Source organism: Amblyraja radiata, chromosome 6 (genome assembly GCF_010909765.2).
Source record: "Amblyraja radiata isolate CabotCenter1 chromosome 6, sAmbRad1.1.pri, whole genome shotgun sequence".
In the NCBI taxonomy this organism is placed as follows: domain Eukaryota; kingdom Metazoa; phylum Chordata; class Chondrichthyes; order Rajiformes; family Rajidae; genus Amblyraja; species Amblyraja radiata.
In genome coordinates this window covers 99,743,904-99,756,576 of record NC_045961.1, presented here as the reverse complement: position 1 = coordinate 99,756,576, position 12,673 = coordinate 99,743,904, and the positions used below count along the sequence as shown (strand labels likewise).

General features: G+C 45.5%; 1 protein-coding gene across 2 annotated transcripts in view; it reads left to right on the top strand.

Annotated features, from left to right (window-relative positions):
* Positions 1-12,673, top strand: part of LOC116974643 (P2Y purinoceptor 8-like) — a 34,770-nt gene that overhangs the window by 6,231 nt on the left and 15,866 nt on the right. The window contains exons 1-2 of one of the 2 annotated variants that reach the window (XM_033023336.1): positions 11,412-11,480; positions 12,167-12,219. The gene's annotated coding sequence lies outside the window, so the exon portion shown is untranslated. Of the gene's footprint in view, positions 1-11,411; positions 11,481-12,166; positions 12,220-12,673 lie in introns of those variants that run through there. The other variant, XM_033023335.1, reaches the window with a different exon arrangement.

Sequence of the window (12,673 nt, the reverse complement as noted above, 5' to 3'; positions counted from 1 at the left end):
CTCCCATCAGTGATGTGTGAAAAAGCAGACCTCCAGATTCAGGGGCAGTTTCTTCCCAGCTGTCATCAGGCAACTGAACCAACTAGAGAGGGGTCTTGAGCTACTATTTACCTCATTGGAGACCCTTGGGCTATCTTTGATTGGACTATGCTGGACATTATTTTGCACTGAGCATTGTTCCCATTGTCGTGCATCTGTACACGGTGGACGGCTCGATTGTATTCATGTATAGTATTTCCACTGACTGGTTAGCACGCAGCAAAAGCTTGTCAGGTGTACCAATAAACTAAACTGAACTAAACTAACGTGAACTGAACTAAACTAAACTGCTATGAGAATGCAGGGTGACTTGGACAGGTTGGGGGAGTGGGCAGATGCATGGCAGATGAAGTTTAATGCGGATATATGTGAGGTTTTCCACTTTGGTAGCAAAACAGGAAGGCAGATTACTATCTAAATGGCGTCAAGTTGGGAAAAGGGGAAGTACAATGGGATCTGGGGGTCCTTGTTCATCAGTCTTTGAAAGTAAGCATGCAGGTACAGCAGGCAGTGAAGAAAGCGAATGGCATGTTGGCCTTTATAACAAGAGGAGTCGAATATAGGAGCAAAGAGGTAATTCTGCAGTTGTACAGAGCCCTAGTGAGACCACACCTGGAGTATTGTGTGCCGTTTTGGTCCCCTAATTTGAAGACGGACATTCTTGCTATTGAGGGAGTGCAGTGTAGGTTTACATGGTTAATTCCCGGGATGGCGGGACTATCATATGCTGAGAGAATGGAGCGGCCTGGCTTGTACACTCTGGAGTTTAGAAGGATGAGAGGGTATCTCATTGAAACATATAAGATTGTTAAGGGTTTGGACACGCTAGAGGCAGGAAACATGTTCCCGATGTTGGGCGAGTCCAGAACCAGGGGCCACAGTTTAAAAATAAGGAGTAAGCCATTTAGAATTGAGACGAGGAAACACTTTTTCTCACAGAGAGTGGTGAGTTTGTGGAATTCTCTGCCTCAGAGGGCGGTGGAGGCAGGTTCTCTAGATGCTTTCAAGAGAGAGCTAGATAGTGCTCTTAAAGATAGCGGAGTCAGGGGATATGGGGAGAAGGCAGGAACGGGGTACTGATCGTGGATGATCAGCCATGATCACATTGAATGGCGGTGCTGGCTCGAAGGGCCGAATGGCCTACTCCTGCACCTATTGTCTATTGTCTATTGTAAACATGGAAGAAGGATTTAAGATCTTGAGGGATCTTGAATGGATGGATGTGGAGAGAATCATTCCTTTGTGTGAGAATCTAGAACCAGGGATCACTGTTTGAAAATAATGGATCAAACACATTAAAACATAGACATAGATTTGTTCCCTTAGGGTGATGAATGTTATTGAGTTATGGAGTAATTCAGCATCGAAATATGTCCTTCAGCTCAACTGGACATGCCGACCAAGATTCCCCATCTAAGCAAGACCCATTTGCTCGCATTTAACCCATATCTCTAAACCTTAACTATCTAGGTACCTGTCTAAGTGTCTTTTAAATGTTCATAAGGTTATAAGGTCAGGTGATAGGAGCAGGAGTAGGCCATTTGGCCCATCAAGTCTACGCTGCCATTTAATCAAGGCTGATGCATCTCTCCCTCCTAACCCCATTCCCCTGGCACCCAAACTAATCAAGAAGTAATCTATCTCTGCCTTAAAAATATCCTTTGACTTGGCCTCCATAGCCTTCCGTGTCAAATAAATCCACAGATTCACCACCCTCCTCAACCTTCTAGATTCTAGCGAGTACAAACCGAGTCTATCCAGTCTTTCTTCATATGAAAGTCCTGACATCCCAGGAATCAGTCTGCTGAACCTTCTCTGTACTCCCTCTATGGCAAGAATGTCCTTCCTCAGATTTGGAGACCAAAACTGTACGCAATACTCCAGGTGTGGTCTCACCAAGACCCTGTACAACTGCAGTTGAATCTCCCTGCTCCTATACTCAAATCCTTTTGCTATGAATGCTAACATACCATTCGCTTTCTTCACTGCCTACTGCATAATATACCAACTTCTATACTCAGCACCCTGAATGATGAGGGGCAATGCAACTAAAGTCTTTTGCACAGTCTTTTGGGGAATCGAGGACCAGAGGACATAGGTTCAAGGTGAAGGGGAAATGATAGGAATCTGAGCGGTAACCTTTTTCACACAAAAGGTGGTGGGTGCTGCCAGAGGAGGTAGTTGAGGCTGGGACTATCCCATCGTTTAAGAAACAGTTAGACAGGTACATGGATAGGACAGGTTTGGAGGGTTATGGACCAAGTGGCACTAGGGTAGCTGGGACATTGTTGGCCGGTGTGGGCAAATTGGGCCGAAGGGCCTGTTTCCACACTGTATCACTCTATGACTCTATAAAGCCTTCTTGACGACTTCATTTGCCTCTGACCTTTCAGTGAACTGTGTACCTGTAGTCCTAGATCCCTCTGCTCTTCAAAAATAAGTTTTTTTTAAACTCTCTTCTTCAAAGGTCAGCAGAAGTAGTCCCTGGATACCTTTAAGGCAGAAGTAGATAGGTTCTCGAAAAGCAACAGAATGAAAGGTTTTTGTGGGTGGATGGTAATATGGTGCGGAGGTGGGGTCAGAATAGTCACAATCTTATGGAATTGTCAGAAGTGAATCATTGTAACGTGTGACTTAATCATTCACTTAGCTCACGTGTTCACATGAAGAGCAAAGAGCATCACAGACTATTGAGATGTTGAGGCAGAGTGTTCAAGAGAACAGGGTGGCACGGTGGCATAGCGGTTGGGTTGCTGCCTTGCGCTGCCAGTGTTCTGAGTTGGATCCTGACTGTGTAATTTGTACATTCATAGAAACATAGAAAGTAGGTGCAGGAGTAGGCCATTCGGCCCTTCAAGCCTGCACCGCCATTCAATATGATCATGGCTGATCATCCAACTCAGTATCCTGTACCTGCCTTCTCTCCATACCACCTGATACCTTTAGCCACAAGGGCCACATCTAACTCCCTCTTAAATATAGCCAATGAACTGGCCTCAACTACCTTCTGTGGCAGAGAATTCCACAGATTCACCACTCTCTGTGTGAAAAATGTTTTTCTCATTTCGGTCCTAAAAGATTTCTCCCTTATCCTTAAACTGTGACCCCATTGTTCTGGACTTCCCCAACGTCGGGAACAATCTTCCTGCATCTAGCCTGCATCTAGCATCTAGCCTGTCCAACCCCTTAAGAATTTTGTAAGTTTCTATGAGATGTAATTCTCCCTGTGCCCGCGTGGGTATTTTTTTCCGGGTGCTCCCTTTCCCTCCCACACACCAAAGACATACAGGTTTGTAGGCTAATTGGCTTTGGTAAAATTGTAAATTGTCCCTGGTGTGAAGGATAGTATGGGGGTGATCGCTGGTCTGCCTGGCCGAATGGCCTTTTTCCACACTGCATCTCTGAAGTCTGAAGAATGAGGAGAGATTTTCCGCTCTCCGTTGATAAATACAAAATGCTGGAGCAACTCAGCGGGACAGGCAGCATCTCTGGAGAGAAGGAATGGGTGACGTTTCGGGTCGAGACCCTTCTTCCCTATCCAGAGATGCTGCCTGTCCCGCTGAGTTGCTCCAGCTTTTTGTGTCCACCTTTGATTTAAACCCAACATCTGCAGTTCTTTCTTACACATCTGCAGTTCCTGCCTACACATTCTGCTTTCTGCCGACTGGTTAGCAAGCAACGAAAGCTTTTCACTGTACCTCGGTACACGTGACAATAAACTAAAACTCAAACTCAAGTTCAGATTTGATTAAAAAATAACCAGCAGCGGACTGTTCCCATGGGTGGGCAGGTCAAGGATTAGATGTCACAGTATAAAACAAAGGGGAAGAGAGTGAAACAGGACGTGAAGAAAATCGTTTTTTTTAACGCAAGTGGTTGGAATTGAAAATGCACTGCATGCAAATGTGGTTGAGGTCGGCTCCACTGTGGTGATCAAGAAGAAAGTCTATGATTATATGGTGAGGCGACATTTGCGCAGCTATGGAGAAGGGTTAGAAAACCAGTGAGTTGCTCTGATGAAGATCCAGAGCGGACATGATGGTGTGGCGGCGCCTAGCGGCAGCAGCTCGACTACAGTCCGTCTGTCTTTTTTTAAATTTTTGTCCCGTTAGATGTATGTATTGGGTTTTAATTTTTATTAATTTTTAGCTGTGTATATGTGGGGTGGGGGGGGGGAACCATATAATCTCTTCCCTGTAAGGGGACACGACTTTTTCCCTGTCGGGTCTCCGGTGTCGTTGGGCCTAACATCGCGGAGCTGGCGGCGGCCTCCAACCGGAACTAACCTGAGGGCTCCAGTCGCGGAGCCTGCGGACCTGCCATCGCGAAGCTGGCCGACTTCGGAGCGGGGAGAGCTGTGGTGGCGCGCAGCTGCAACCTGACTTCGGAGCTTCGGAGGCTCCGGCCGCAGGCCCGGTGGACAGGAACATCGGGAGCTCGCAGGTCCCTGGTGGGAGACCGCTTTTCGGAGCTCCCGCAACGGCAACTTGCCCCACCGGAATTGCGGGGTTTAAATGACTCGGAGCGGGGCCTAACATCGCCCCGCGTGGCTTAAACGGCTGCGTGACTTACCATCGCCCGCCGGGGGGCTTTAACATCGTGAGCCCCAGTCACCTCGACATTGCAGTGGGACTGCTGGACCGTGGGAGAAGAACAAAGGGAATAGATAAGACTTTAGCCTTCCATCACAGTGAGCAGGTGTTGGAGATTCACTGTGATGGATGTTTATGTAAATTGTGTTAAGTGTGTGATTTGTGTTTTTTTGTAATGTCATGTCTGTAGGAATTAAATTTTGTTCAAACCTTGTCTGTTTGAATGACAATAAAAGGCATTCTATTCTACAAGGGGCATCAAGTGTGGATCTTGAACCTGCTTCTGCTGCGAATCAGTGGATTATCGGATTTGGGCCCCATATCTGAGGAAGGATGTGCTGGCTGAGCGCAAAGAGGGACCATCTGGACTCTAATGAGTAATTTGTAACTTTGTTAGCGCCAGATATGTGGGGACTCACATCTGTCGTGAAGAAATCAAACTCAATGCTAGCATTTATTTCACGAGGGCTTGTATACAAAAGCAGGGATGTCATGCTGAGGCTCTATAAGGCGCTGGTAAGGCCGCATTTGGAGTATTGTGAGCAATTTTGGGCGCCACATCTGAGGAAGGATGTGCTGTCCAGAGGAGGTTTACAAGAATGATCCCAGGGATGAGTAAGTTAACCTATGATGAGCGTTTGTCGGCACTGGGCCTGCACTCGCTGGAGTTTAGAAGAACGAGGGGGGGACCTCATTGAAGCGTACAGAAGAGTGAAAGGTTTGGATAGAGTCGATGTGGAGAGGATGTTTCCACTAGTGGGAGAGTCTAGGACTAGAGGTCGTAACCTCAGAATTAAAGGACGTTCTTTAAGGAAGGAGATGAGGAGACATTTCTTTAGTCAGAGGGTGGTCAATCTATGGCATTCTTTGCTACAAAGAGGGATCATCTGGACTCTAATGAGTCAGTGGAGGCAAAGTCAGTGGATGTATTTAGGCAGAGATAGATACATTCTTGATTAGTGCTGGTGTCAGAGGTTAGGGGAAGAAGACAGAAGAATGAGGCTCGGAGGGAGAGATAGATCAGCCATAATTGAATGGTGGAGTAGACTGGATGGGTCGATTCTGCCCCTATCTCTTATGATTATCACTGTACACTTCCTGATCAGGCGTATGGTTATACTTTACTGGACTGTCTGCAATAAAAAATAATTTCACTGTGTTAACAAGATAGATACTTTACTTTGTTGCCACATGTACCACGTACTAAGGTACGGTGAAATCTTTCTTCATTTTTGCATACGCAATACACAAAAGAGGTGTTACAAGGCGCAGACAAAGATACAAAGTATCCTTAACTCTAACTATTACAATAGACAATATGTGCAGGAGTAGGCCATTCGGCCCTTCGAACCAGCACCGCCATTCAATGTGACCATGGCTGATCATCCACATTCAGTACCCCGTTCCTGCCTTCTCCCCATATCCCCTGACTCCGCTATCTTTAAGAGCCCTGTCTAGCTCTTTCTTGAAAGCATCCAGGGAACCAGCCTCCACCGCCCTCTGAGGCAGAGAATTTCACAGACGCACCACTCTCTGTGAGAAAAAGTGTTTCCTCATCTCCGTTCTAAATGGCTTACTACTTATTCTTAAACTGTGGCCCCTAGTTCTGGACTCACCCAACATCGGGAACATGTTTCCTGCCTCTAGCGTGTCCAAACCCTTAACAATCTTATATGTTTCAATGAGATTCCTTCTCATCCTTCTAAACTCCAGAGTGTACAAACCCAGCTGCTCCATTCTCTCAGCATATGACAGTCCCGCCATTACGGGAATTAACCTTGTGAACCTACGCTGCACTCCCTCAATAGCAAGAATGTCCTTCCTCAACTTAGGGGACCAAAACTGCACACAATACTCCAGGTGTGGTCTCACAAGGGCTCTGTACAACTGCAGAAGGACCTCTTTGCTCCTATACTCGACTCCTCTGTTATAAAGGCCAACATGCCATTCGCTTTCTTCACTGCCTGCAATTAACATATATGACTAGAAATGGCACCATTGACTAGTGATATAATCTTCATCTATCCTGCAGCTAAGCTATTATTCAATGATTCTCTTCGATAATAGGAGCAGCAGTAGACTCTGTTATGATCTGCCAGACTTTCCATATCTCTCGTTTTCCTCTCCGTTGACGCTCAGTCTGAAGAAGGGTCTCGACCCGAAACATCATCTATTCCTTTTTTCCAGAGATGCTGCCTGACCCTCTGAGTTACTCCAGCGTTTTGACTCATAGAGCCATCCAGCACCGGAACAGGCCCTACGGCCCAACTCATCAATGCTATCATCATCTGAAAGAGAAACCTCTGTTCTCAGTCTTTCATGAGCAGCCTCTTATCTTTAGACTTACCTTCTACTTGTCAACTATCAAGTCGAAGGATGAGGCCACTCAACATCTAGTCAATATCTCTGAAAAACCTTGTTCTTCATAATTTGAAATCCCGTCTCTCAGAATTTGAAATGAGTCTCTCAGAATTTGAAATCCCGGTTTGTATTAACCCACCGGGGTCATCGAACAAGGGAAGCTGTTGACGGCCGTTTACTGAGATAGATAGACAAGCATTAGACAAAAGAACCAGGGATGGGTGAAGCCTCTGTCTTGATAACACTGCCCGGTCCATCACAAGTTCAGAGCCCTGTCTAGCTCTTTCTTGAAAGCATCCAGAGAACCTGCCTCCACCGCCCTCTGAGGCAGAGAATTTCACAGACGCACCACTCTCTGTGAGAAAAAGTGTTTCCTCATCTCCGTTCTAAATGGCTCACTCCTTATTCTTAAACTGTGGCCCCTAGTTCTGGACAACGAAATGCATTTTGTTGTCTCTGTACTGTACACTGACAATGACAATTAAAATTGAATCTGAATCTGAATCTGAAGTTCTGACCTCCCCACCAGCAAGGGGATTTACAGGAGTTGCTGCCTCAAAAAGTCCAGCCAGCATCATCAGAGACCCACATCACCATGGTCACACACTCATTTCACCCCTGCCATCGGGAAGAAGGTACAGCAGCCTGAAAACTGTAACGTCCAGGTTCAGGAACAGCTTCTTCCCTACAGCCATCAGGTTCTTAAATGCCTCGACCTCCAATAAGCTCTGAACTACATAGACTTGGGTTTGTCTCTTTGTGCTATTATTGGTCATTTTTTATGTATAATCATGTGTGTGCATGCATGTGTATATATATATATATATATATAAATGTGTGTGTGTGTGTGTACATGTATATATATATATATTTACACATACATATATACATATATACATGTACTGTATATATATATACACACATATACATATACATATATATACATATACGTATATATATATATATACACGCACACACACACACACACACACACAGAACTTTTTTTTCTCATTTATTATCTTGTTTACAGTATACTATGTTTACATATTCTGTTGTGCTGCTGCAAGTAAGTATTTCATTGTTCTATCTGGGACATATGACAATAAAACACTCCTGACTCCTTTGACTCTTTTGATAAATAAATGCAGCACTACAACCAAGGATACATTTCTCGGCAAAGAGTTATTAGTATCGGAAAATAAGGATGTAGTAGTTGGAGTAGACTGGGAGCCTAGACGTGTGCAGTTCTTCAGTTCTTAAGTTCTCGGAGCAGAATTGAGCCATTTGGTCCATCAAGTTTACTCCGCCATTGAATCATAGCTGATCTATATTTCACCCTGAACCCCATTCTCCTGCCTTCACTCCATAAACCCTGACACCCGTAATAATCAAGAATCTATCAATCTCCGCCTTGAAAATATCCATTGACTTGGCCTCCACAACCGCATGTGGCAATGAATTCCACAGATTCACCACCCTCTGACTTAAGAAATTCCTTCTCATCGAGTCAAAGATAGATACAAAATGCTGGAGTAACTCAACGGGTCAGGCAACATCTCTGGAGCATAGGTGACGTTTCAGGCCAAGACCATGCTTCAGACTGAGAGTCAGGGGAGAGGGCGACTAGGGGTATGAAAAGGTACAGAGCAAATCACTGCCGGCACTGATGATTCAAGAGAGACGGAGCCCACAATGGTCCATTGTTGGCTGTGGAAGAGGTGATAAGGAAGGGATACAAAACAGTGAAACTGGACAAATCTTGTGAAGGAGGGACATATAGAGATGGAATGCAGAGGCTACTTGAAATGACAGAAATCAATATTCATACCGCTGAGTTGTAAGTCGTCAAGTCGAGTTTGTTGTCATATGCACATGTACATTGGGACTCAGCTACAATGAAAGACATGTTGGCAGCAGCATCGTCAGACATCATAGAAAAACATCAATAATACAGAAATGATACCGAAATTACACGGAAGTTCTGCAAGACAGCAAAAAGGAAGAAGATTTTGCAAACAAGCAAGGCATTAGGCAGATAGATACTCCTTCTTGAGGGAGTGCCTCATGTACAATTCAAATTCAGATTCAGATTCAACTTTAATTGTCATTGTCAGTGTACAGTACAGAGACAACGAAATGCAGTTAGCATCTCCCTGGAAGAGCGACATAGAATATGATTTCAATAAATAAATCTATTTACATGCATACAGACATAGTGTTTTTCTTGTGGGAGGAGTGTCCGGGGTGGGGGAGGGGGGGGTGATTGGCAGTCACCGAGGTACATTGTTGAGTAGTGTGACAGCCGCAGGGAAGAAGCTGTTCCTGGACCTGCTGGTCCAGCAACGGAGAGACTTGTAGCGCCTCCCGGATGGCAGTAGGGTAAACAGTCCACGGTTGGGGTGAGAGCAGTCCTTGGCGATGTTGAGCGCCCTTCGCAGACAACGCTTGCTTTGGACAGACTCAATGGAGGGAAGCGAGGAACCGGTGATGCGTTGGGCAATTTTCACCACCCTCTGCAGTGCTTTCCGGTCAGAGACAGAGCAGTTGCCATACCATACTGTGATACAGTTGGTAAGGATGCTCTCGATGGTGCAGCGGTAGAAGTTCACCAGAATCTGAGGAGACAGATGGACCTTCTTCAGTCTCCTCAGGAGGAAGAGATGCTGGTGAGCCTTCTTGACCAGAGTTGAGGTATTGTGGGTCCAAGAGAGGTCATCGGGGATGTTGACCCCCAGGAACCTGAAGCTGGAAACACGTTCCACCTCCGTCCCATTAATGTGGATGGGGGTGTGCGTGCCGCCCCTGGACTTCCTGAAGTCTACAATGAGCTCCTTGGTCTTCTTGGAGTTAAGGGCCAGGTTGTTGTCAGCGCACCATGCTGCTAGCAGCTGGACCTCCTCCCTGTAGGCCGACTCATCGTTGTTGCTGATGAGGCCAATCACCATTGTATCATTTGCATACTTGATGATGGTGTTAGTACCATGTACAGGTGTGCAGTCATAGGTGAAGATGGAGTAGAGGAGGGGGCTCAGCACACAGCCCTGTGGCCTTCTTGATGCCCCTCTTCAGGTTAGCCCTGGATGAACTGTAGGCTCGAGCATCGCCTGACCTGAAAGCGGTGTCCCGTGCTTTCAGCAGTAGCCTGACCTCGCTGTTCATCCATGGCTTCTGATTCGGGAATATGGTCACCCGTTTGAGGGAGGTGACACTATTGATGGTGGAGTTTATAAAGTCCAGAACAGAGGATGTATAGGAATCAATGTCCGTGTGGGAGTCAAGGGTGACCTGGGCTGCAAACGCCTTCCAGTCAGTGTTTCCAAAACACTGCTGAAGTGTGGAGTCCGCTTCCTCTGACCAGACTTTAACTGTCCTCAAAGTGGGTTTAACCCGTCTGATGAGTGGGGAGTACTTAGGGAGCAGGAACAATGAGAGGTGATCAGACTGACCAATCTAACTATGGTGGGTAGCTCCCTGCTGTACTCCTTATACACTCATGACTGTGTAGCCAAATACCAATCCAATTCAATGTACAAGTTCGCAGACGACACCACTGTACTGGGCCAGACATCAAACTAAGACAAGACGGAGCACAGGAAGGAGAGTGAGACACTCATAACCTGGTGCCTAGATAACAACATCAATGTCAGCAAGACAAAGGAGATAGTGATTGACTCCAGGAAATGAAGCAGAACACGCACTAGCACTAGAAATATCCGACAGTCACGGGACAATTTACAGTTACCAAAGCCAATTTAACCAACTAACCTGTATGGCTTTGGAGAGTGCTAGGGGCTCTAGCACTAGCTCTAGGGGCTAGTGGAGCCAAGGGATATGGGGAGAAGGCAGGCACGGGTTATTGATAGGGGACGATCAGCCATGATCACAATGAATGGTGGGGCTGGCTCGAATGGCCTCCTCCTGCACCTATTTTCTATATTTCTACGAGCGGGAGGAAACCGGAGCACCCGGAGAAAACCGGCGCGGTCACGGGGAGAACGTACAAACTCTGTACAGACAGCACCCGTAGTCAGGATTGAACCCAGGTCTCTGGCACTGTAGGGCAGCAACTCTATCGCTGCGCCACTGTGCTGCCCATCTGTGATGCCCAGTAGGGTAGAGGGTGCAGCCAGGGGTATCAGGAGATGTAATGGAAGGGGGTCAGTTTGGACCTTCTGATTAGGAAGTTTTTTTGTCCACAGTCCACCTTTCACTTCCAAAGAGCAGAAATAGTTAAAATAGAAACTCCAGATTGTTTTTGAAATGATTTTGTTTTAAAAACCGCTGATGACTCTTTGAGAAATCACTTTAACTCACGGTTGGGAAAGACCCCAACTTTTTTTTTGTGCGTGACATTTAAACAGTTTCAGTGTAAAATAGAGGAAACTAGCTGGTTACTTTATTTCTCATGAGTCAGTCCAAGGGGACGGTTGACTTTACCAGCTCTCCGTGTCGAAGGTCTTCACTGAAAGTGGCTTCCCTGCACTGGAGGTAAAGACGTTGACCATTTTATCTTCATTGTCTTCACTAGTTCTCCAAGCAAAAGCAGCCAATGATTTAAAAAAGAAATTGGACATGTACTTGGGTGCCACAGTGGAGCAGTGGTAGAGTTACTGCCTTACAGCGCTTGAGACCCGGGTTTGATCCTGACTACGGGTGCTGTCTGTAAGGAGTTTGAGTGTTCTCCCTGTGACCTGCGTGGGGTTTTCTCCAAGTTCTCCGCTTTCCTCCCACACTCCAAAGACATACAGGTTTGTAAGTTTTATTGGTGGATGTTAATTTGGATGTTAATTTGTGTTAATTTGTGTTTATTGTGTGTTTTGTTGTTTATTATTATATGTATGGCTGCAGGCAATGACATTTCGTTCAGACCGAAAGGTCTGAATGACAAATAAAGGGTCTAATCTAATCTAATCTAAACAAAACTAAACTAAACTACTTGAGGGAGGTAAACAGGCAAGGAATGCGAGTTGGAATGGGAAGAATGGAACCGAGTGGATTGTTGGACTTGAATAACCCTTCTGTGTTGCAATGGTTCTTGGCTATCACTTGATATCCCACAGAAATACCTTACACTTCAACACCTTCTATAATGCTCTTGGAATGGGATAAATCAATTTTCAATCTTCAAGCCAGTCATCGACCTGAAGATTTACACTGTTGTTCTCTCTCTGCAGATGCTGCCTGACTGAGCAATTTCTTCCAGCACTCTAAGCCTTAATATTGAATCGTGAGTCCCTTTGTTTATTATCAATCTCAAAGCAGTATTACAACAATCCTGCTTATAGTATTATTAAGAACTATTTATTACTCTGTGACTATCCCTAAGGCCAGCTATTACTGCTATATCCAACCACATTTGAGATATTGGTGGGGAGTCTTTTTATATATAAAAAGTATACATTATTCATGAAAATTATATAATGGTAACACTATCAGTGCACGTCTTTCATTCCTTGTGCCATCAAACAATATATAGTCTTACACTGTAATAATACAATGCCTGTTTTCTGTTTAATCAATCCACCCGTGAACTATTTGAGATGCTGGTACTCAGGTCCATATACCTCAGTGTCCATCGTAACAAGACTCTAGACTGTGGTCTTTCCCCATAGAGCCTCAGCCCGTTCTTCAGCATTGGCTCTTGTCCCTTGGAATGATTCACTTCAGTTCAATAGACAATA